Below are 9,697 nucleotides of genomic sequence, written 5' to 3'. Positions count from 1 at the left end.
GGGAAAAATGGCTCATACAATTCTGAATTCACGATTTCGATTAAGGACTGAAGCTCTTAATATAGAACCTTTTTGGGTTTAGGGATTTTCCTACTTCTATTAATCCCAGCATTGACAAGTTGGGGACAGTAAAATTCTCAATCGTCAGTACAGTCTGCCTTTGGGTGGTACTTGGTACGTGTCATGTGCTTTTGAATGATCCTGTATTTCAATTTGGTTCTCTACAGACCTATTTCTCCACTGTGGGTAAGCTATGGATTTTAGACGTACAACATAATGAATGTTGGAGCTATAGTCAGTACTATAAAGTGACTGTATTTTCTATAATGAAGTAAAAGTCATGAAATTAATATATTTTACCGGTTGAATTACTGTAGGGGGAAGGGGTACCGCTACACTTATTAGTCCAACAAAAATAGGTAGCTCCATTCAATTCTCAAAACAAATTTTGGTGCTATAATAATCAAATGGTTATAATGCACCGTTTATGCTTAGGAAGACAATACAAAAGATAATGGTATTGTTGTGTCATGGGGAAATGCATTGGCTTAGTAGGAAGATCACTTATTGAGATTGGGCTTTACCTCTCCTTTATGAGCATAAAGACATTGTTTTCTGGAATTAAAAAAAATCTTATTGGATGTATTAGATTTTGAATAGAATTATGCTAATAACAACAAGGGGTTGATTAGTTGGCTTGAGAATTTGCTTCGAGAAGCTCAGTTAAGAAGATGAAAGTCTGAAAGCTCTTTAGAGTTCTCATGGTCGGGAAGCTTAGCAACAACTATTTTATACCTACTCAAGTTGAGAGACGAAGATATTGGATACTTTTACTAAGACCAAGAACAAATGTAAAACAAATTTGTGATCAAGTTTGTTTACTAGATAAACACGAGGAATATTTTTCATAGAATATCTATTTTGGAGTAGATGCATAATTTACTGTGTTTGCTTGGGTAAGGTTGTTCTCGGCACTAGAGATTTGTTAACAGGCCATCTAAGCATCTCCTAGATATTCTAAATATAAGATACTCTTTATTTTATAGAGTCATTGCTTTAAAATAAGTTTCACAAGACTCCATTTTAACTTTTTAAAGTAGAGAGTGAATTTGACTCCAAATTTGAAAAGCCTAACCCACTCTCTATTCTTACTTTATAAATATTGCATTTAATTAGTTACAGATTTCAATACTCCACTTCTTAAATTATTTTAATCTTATTTGAATTGATTGATCATTGATATCTAAATTATTATTATTATTATTATTATTATTATTATTATTATTATTATTATTATAAATAAGATGCTCTTTATAAATAGTCTCTTGTATATGCTCTAAGAGCCTTGTAAAGTTATATATTTAATGAGATTACTTCTTGCAATAAACTAAAAATTGAAGAAAGGAAACTGAAGATTGTAGAAAAATGATATATTTGCTTTTATGGAAATTTTTTTAATTGTCTTTCTATTATGATTTAAAAGACAGAACGTGACCTGATCTAGGTGTATTATAGTACATATCGAATCCGTATAGAAATTTTTTGTTGGAACTCCTTCAAATAAGAAAGAAATATGTAATGTAAATTTCCTATAGAAGGATATGCCTTGGAGTCCATATCATTCTAGTGCTCATGATAGTCACCAGCTAATCAGCTATAATCTAAAATTAGGGATAATTGGTACCAGGATTCTACTTAACTATCTCATAACGCTGAGGTCTTGGGTTACAATTTTGGGGACACTGCCATTTGCCTGGTTGCTACTGCTTCCAAGTGACATTACAAGTGTATGGGGTCTCCATGCTATTTGCTTGATAATGAAGTAGAAGGGAGGCTGTGGAGTTGACTGAAACAATTCAAAACTTATGGATATGTTCTATTTGAGTTGTGTCTTGTTGTCTGGTGGTTTGATTTGCTGGGCAAATTGATATGTCATTTGCAATGGATGTATGGAATAACAATCCCGTTTCAACTTATTATAGTATATTTCTATGTCATTCTGCCATTTGCTGGCAGAACAACAGATTGAGGGTGTGGACAAAGTTCTTTAAGAACTTAACGTTACATCAATCCCAATGTTAATGGTTTCGAACAAGGTAGTGATGGTTTTCTGGTTACTAAGTTTTGAACTTCCATCTTTTGGACTTATTGTTGACATCCTCATTATTGGTATATTTCAAAACTTTAAATGGATTTGTGAGAATTTCCTGGCAAATGATTTATTATAAATTGAAATGGACAAGCATATCTGGCGCACTCAAGTATGCTGCTTGCCTTATGCAATTTTCCCAATATTTCCTGAAGTACCATTGAACATAACTCTCTTGCATTCATCATCTGCATTGACTTTTCTATGTTCTCATCTTTGGTTAGATATAAGTTTAATTTTCAGTACAATTACTAATTTACAAGGTATAATCGTGCTATGTTGTTCATTACATCACAAGCACAGTTCATTTGTTGGTGGTTTGGAAATTTTTAAAGTTTGTGATAATTAAAAGCAAGGTTATTAAGGTACATAAATATAGTAGATATATGTTCATTCAAATGACGTCGTCTTAAACATAGAGGAACTTTGACCGAATATTATTTCATATGCTTGTCTTAATGAATGTGAGAAGATGAAAATAGGAAATATGCGAGGTATCGATAGCTTTCACGTGATTTATTTATGTAGTCAATTTGCTTTCCAAATTTAAACCATTATTATTTTGCCCTACGCTCTACACCTGATGCAGAATGCTCCATATTTGTGCAAAAAAGATGCCATAACTCTTATCTTCTGTGATGCAATTATTCAATAAATTAATCATTTTTTTCTACCATTTTGTCATCTTATTGTTTCGGTAGCAATTTAATTTATATTTTTTAATTTTCCTAGGTGAAAGAGTCTCCAAGTATATGGGAGAACTATTATTCAGCAACTACATTGTAGGGATGGCAATGGAGCTCGCTGGCTCGAACTACATGTGGTTCGGCCTGGAAAAAGCCCGAATCGGCCTTTATATATAATAATAATAAAAATTAATTAAAGGCAACAACCTGCTGCCTCAAATAAGGTTGCTGCCTTATTTACTGAAATAAGGCAGCACGCTGCTGCCTATGTTTAAAAAAAAGAAAAAAAAATCGAGCTTTTGACTCGAGTTGAAAGTTTTGCTGCCTTATTTCATTTGAGGCAGCGGGTTGCTGCCTTATTTACTGAAATAAGGCAGCACGCTGCTGCCTATGTTTAAAAAAAAGAAAAAAAAATCGAGCTGCTGACTCGAGTTGAAAGTTCGGGTCGAGTCTAATTTTTTTGGTCGAGCTTTTCCCGCTCAAGCTCCAAAAAAAGCTCGGACATTTTACTTGAGTCGAGAGTTTCGGCTCACAAGGTGCTTCGGCTCAACTCGTCGACATCCCTACTATATATATAATTTTATTTTATTATTATTTTTTTGGGAAATATATTGAATTTTTATATACTTTAGAATTCTGGATCTCGATTTTGTATGGATATTGTTACGTTTTGGAGTCAATTAATAATGATTATTGGAGTCGTTTGATATTGTTATTTTCTATTGTCTCATGGTTGATTTGAATAAATCGCTCTACAAATAATAAAAGTACAAAATTTTAAAAAAGTGTAAAATGATTTATGGCAACGTTCAACAAAATGTTTCCAAAGATAAGAATGTAATCATAGGCAACAAGCAAAAAGTGATGCAAAAAGGTTATTGACAACATTGAAAAAATATTATTAAAAGTTATTTGCAATGCTTAAAAGACGTTGCAAAAATGTTACTCGCAGCTTTAAAAAAATATTGCAAAAATGTTACTCGTAATGTTCAAAAAACATTGCAAAAACACTATTACGAACATTCAAAAAGCGTTGCAAACAGGGTATTCACAACTTTCAAAAAACGTTGCAAAAAAGTTATTAGCAACGTTTAAAAAAGTGGTCTTTGGATAGGTGGATATCATTTTAGGTATCAAAGCACAAAGACTAGTGGGGGTTATCATATAAATCAATCAAATTATATTGAGAATGTGATAAATAAGTTCAAACATTTGAACATAAAGAAATGTACCCCGATCAATCCAAGTTCAAAACTTGTAAAGATGAGTAGAAGAATGATTGCTCAATTAGAATGTGCAAGTGTTATAGGGTGTCTTATGTATGCAGTTTATTGCACAAGATTGGACATAGCCTATGCAATTAGTAAACTTAGCAGGTTTATTAACAATCTAAGCAATGATCATTGGAAGGCCATTGAGAAAGTTCTTGGATACTTAAATAAAACCAAGAACTTAGATCTACAATATACTAAATTCTCGACGGTATTAGAAGGGTTCCGCTAGTTGGATATCTAGCATGGGTGAAAAAATCCACCTCGGGTTGGGTGTTCACTCTAGAAGGAGGTGTTGTTTATTGAAAAAAAAAGAAACGTACATGCATAACACACTTAACTATAAAATCTGAATTTGTAGCACTATTGGAATCCAAGAAAGAGTTGAGTAGGTTAAGGACCTCTTTTATGAGATACCTTTAAGATCAAATAACATCTTTTCAATACCTATCATTTGTGATAATCAAGTCACTTTAGCAAAAGCATACGATAAGGTATACAATGGAAAATCCAGACATATAAGTTTAAGATATGACTATATAAGGAAATCAATCAACGATGGAATAAATTTCCTAAATTATGTAAGGTCAGTTAAGAACTTAGTGGACCCTTTAACTAAACCGCTAAATAAAGATTTAGTGACGTCTACTTCGAGTAGGATGTGATTGAAACTCCTTAACTAAAAAGGTCCACCAATGATGGCAACTCTACTTGTCCTTACTCAGAAGGTAATCCACGAGTTCAAAGGGTAACAACAAGTCATTCGATATGTGGATAGTTGCAGTATTATTCAAATTCGCGATAACCCTATTCTAATTAAAATGATGTTGGTTGTTACTGAAGTGAGGGTTGAGCTTAAAGCTCTTAATGAAGTTCAGTGCTAAAACAAAAGTATGTCTAAAGGTAACAAAGATACTGAAAAAACTTCACTTATACGAACTTCGAGGTGGTGCCGTCTCAATTGAGAGTTGGAGTTTCTCTCGTAAAAATTTGTCGAACAAGATGAGCGTAAGACTATAATAGCGCAAAGCGAGTTATGAGGAACTTGAGAACACGTATTACTTATGTGTGTTCATGCCGGTTTTGTTACATGGAATAACTAGTTCAAAGTTTTACGCTACCTTTAATTCCGACTGTATTTTGTTTGAATTACACTATGGTTGCATTCAAATCAAAAGATATGTAATTCTTATGCATGAGTATCGTATACTTTTAATATAAGACTTTGTTTATTTTGAACAAGTGGGGGATTATTGTGAATTGGGTGTTCTAAACCAACAAATGAAGTGTGTGGAATGAAACGGGGCCTTCGGCCGCATTTTAAGCCCATGTGTAACCATGTGGCCACATGGCCATATACCGAGACCTTAAGGTCTTGGTATATATGAACCATGTGATTGCATGATACAAATTTTTGATTGTTGGTGGTCATTTTTTTTTTAATGATATGGATTTAAATTTGATTATTTTCCACTGGACTTTTGGCACCATTTCAAGTAAATGAATGAGGCCTATATATAGAGGGGCCATGTTCAAAGGGAAATATGTTGGAAAAATATTTTGTAATCCATAATTTGTTCCACAAATAATCAAATCACGTATTACATTCATATTCACATTTTCATTATGTTCTTCAAAGTTTTGACAGAAAATTATTTGTTTTTTGGTTTTTTGCTACATCAAGGCTTGTTATAATTTTTCAAACCATTTGTCGGAATATTTTTAAGCATCTTATTACTTTTAGAGAGGGGGCAAATATCGTTTGAAAACAAGATATTGTATTCAAGCCTTCAAATTCATTCTCATCAAGATTTTTGGTTACTATTTATTTTGTTGTTGAATTTTGCAATCTTCTTTCTCTTCTTCATCTCCATTGCTTTCTAACATTAATTATATGTTTTTGTAATACTCATGGTCCTAGTTTTAGAGGCTCTCCCTTTCATATCAATAAGATATAAGCATTATAATAAACACACAAGTTAACACTTTTACAAAAGGGTCAACCTTTGCTAGAGAGCTTCACTAAACTGGACTTTACCTCTCCAAAAGCGTACCATATCCACTTGAGAGCCTCATCCCTCCAAAATGGGTCTCATCTCTCCAAAATGGTATGACCTCTGTTTGAGAGCCTTATCTCTGCAACATAGAAATTTACCTCTCCATGATGATACCACCTCCTCTAGAGAGCCTCATTCTTGTAAAATGGGACTCACGTTTGCAAGAGAGCACCGCCTCTACTTGAGAGCCTCGTCCCAGTAAAATGGGACTTTGCCTCTTTAGAACAACACTACATCTCCATGGACTCATTTATCTCAAAATTCATCACCTAGGCACTCCGATTATGTTTGAATCAAATACATGTGTGATATGAATATTCATACTTGGACTTGGGAAGACTATATACAACTATAATGTTGGCTTGGTGTGAACACCAATATTTGGTCCACTTCCCCCATTAACATCACATGAGCTCCGGTGATCGTGTTACCTCGTCATTATTATGAAACTTCTACAATTGATACATTTTGCCCAACACAGTGATAGGCATTTTACACAACACAATGATAACTTATCATTGACATAATCTCTAATCAACTCATCGTTATTATGAGACCTCTCAAGTTGAGGTATTTTGCCCAACATAATGGTAACTTCTTATTGAGACAATTTGTGAGTCCTGGTACCGTAGGTCATCGACATTCATGGCTACAACTAGACTTCCCGATCTACTTTATGTAATCTCCAAGATATTGCTGTCGTCTCTAGCTTCTCGATTGAAATTGAAATTAATGTCAATCTAAACACCAATTGAAACATTAACATCACAAAACTCAAACAGCTATGCATTATAATATGAAGTGCAATACCACGCAAATTCTCCCCTTTACTGTAAACTCTTTACTTTTTTATACAGTATCAAAATATATCTATGTCTCTCTCCAACGACTCCTACACATAAAATGCAAATTTCAATTTCAAGATTACCCCCTTTTGTATATTCTCTCCCCCTTTTGTCACAAATGACGAATGGTACAATTTCAAACTCAATTTTAGCAACAATATGTAACAACTAAAAAATGCAGTTGATAGCATGCACAAGTATAATCAATGATTAGTAAACTTTTCCACATACTCATTTTAAGTTAAAAGAGAGTAAATAGTATTAGTGATCCATGTGTGTAAAGTGTCACTAATCCTTTGTAAGTAGGACTCCAAACCTCAATTTTGTGAGAAGGACATGCAAAATGTCATTGCTAATAAGTTTATCTTCCTACTTATGAAAGTCAAAACATTAAGCACATTAAGACCTTTAAATGAAGCTCATTTTGTATGTATATTTTGATCTTTTCTTTTCTCTTCCTAATTTTGAGCAAACATTTTTCACATTTTTAAATATTTTTAAAACTCATCAATTTTGTATATCTCAAGTGCAGGTCCTTCTTCATTAAGTGACTGAGATGACCCCCTGTAGCGAACTTTAGGCCGTTTAACTGAAGTCAGTTGACCATAGGCACCATATTTTGAAATACCCAGCAAACTTAATTGTTCGAGTCAAATAGGCTCTAAAGAAAAACATACGATGTTGAGCTTTTTATTTTGAGGGAATAAACTTAAGTTTAGTTCTAACAAATTTGGTCAATTCATGTTCAAAGTCACCTTAGAAACAAGTGACTGCCATCCCAAATCTTGCACACACGGTTAAATCCCACTTACAATATCATAATGTGTGTAGTGCAGATGGTATATGAAGACACATATACTAAGTACTCCATAATAATCTAAGCAAAGCAAGTAATGGACAATGTGCTATAGCTCATCAACTTAGCCCATACATGGTCACAAAACACAAGTTCAAGAATGTTATATCTCATGCTATAGAAAAAAATTCATTCCTTGTTTATTTTATTTTATTTTTTTCTGTATTTTTCATTTTTCAATTTTTTTTGTTTCTTTTTAAATTTAAAAACATGAAAGCTCGAAGCGCGCACACACACACACACACACACACACAAAATCACGCACAAAACAAACAACATGTGCATGTGCTAATGCAAAGAGAATGAGGATACACATACAAGAAACAACTACATAAAAAGCAAACAAACAGATTAGATGTATGCACCAATCAATCACTCAAGTAACAAATCATAGGCATGCACCAAAATTATCTAATCAGTTAGGTAAAGACATTCTCTTACCTTTAAAAGTATCGTGATCTATTTCAGAATTTTTTAGATTACTTTTTTTTCACCCAAATCTGCCTAGTGGGAGAATAATTCCCAGACAACAGTGTCACCAACTTGGTCATTCGACTTACTTGATCGGTAAGGAATCCAATCTGACCTATAAACTCCTGATTTTTATTCCTATTGAAGCTCTTGTTTCAATATTTATTCAAGAATTGATGACACCTAGGGCATGTGTCCTAACTCACGATAGTGAAAGCATGTAGGGATAAACTTGGACCAATGTTGTGTGATCATTGTCGTCTATTCCTAGGCCAACGGGTCATATGTTGTTTAGCAGTCCACTAACCTATAAATCCCTTATTCTTAGTTTCTGGGTTAGGCAAATGTTTAGGTTGGTCAATGACAAGGATAAAAGTGGTTTTTGAAGTACTAGCCATATTCTCTTTAAAGCCTAGACCTCCCTTATTACCAATCGGCTTGCTCATTTCTAGAATGTTATCTAACTTTTTAGATCCACTAGGAAAGGCAATAAGTTGAGACTTAGAATATTTTAGATCGCTCAAAAGATTTTTAATCAGGATTTCTGAAGTCTCATTCTCAGAGGTTAGCTCACTGGCTTTCCTAGAAGACTTCTCAAGCGCACTAGTGAAATTCTTAACTTAAGTATCTAAAGATTCAATCATCGATTTCAATTCACTCAGGGTTGAGGTAGATTCCTAGATATACTTTAAAAGCTTCTCTTTCTCCAATTTAAGCTTATTTACCTTTGAATTTAAGGCTTTATTAGTCGCAAGAATCTTAAGACTCACCTCATATATTTTATTGTAAGTCTCATAGATATCTTCCTCACTCTCAAAATCTTCTCCAGAATTCTCACTATTATCTATATCTTCATTGGTCTCACTTCCCTTGTCAGATCCACTCCTAGTCCTAGTAGTAAAGGCAACGTATTTTCTATTTTCCTCACGACTGGATTTCTCACTTTGATTATCCGAGCTAGACTCGTCATCGTAAGAATCTTAAGACTATCCTCATACATTTTATCGTAAGTCTTATGAATATTTTCCTTACTCTCAGAAAATCTTCTCCAAAATGCTCAACACTATCTATGTCCTCATCCGTCTTACTTCTCTTGTCAAATCCACTCCTAGTCCTAGCAGTAAAGGCAACGTATTTTTCACTTTCCTTATGACTAGACTTCTCACATTGATTATCCGAGCTAGACTCATCATCAGTGAGAGTAACATTCATAGCCTCATCCCGATTTCTACTGCTAGCAAAGTTACCATTCCTCGTATGCCCATAACCATGAAACTTGTGATACCTCACAGTTTTAGATTTATTTCTAGATTCACGAGGAGCACCTTTATATTTCTCTTGAGACTTCTTCTTCTTCCTAAA

This window comes from Olea europaea, chromosome 23 (genome assembly GCF_002742605.1).
Source record: "Olea europaea var. sylvestris chromosome 23, O_europaea_v1, whole genome shotgun sequence".
Taxonomy (NCBI): domain Eukaryota; kingdom Viridiplantae; phylum Streptophyta; class Magnoliopsida; order Lamiales; family Oleaceae; genus Olea; species Olea europaea.
Note: the sequence above shows the minus strand (reverse complement) of the source record.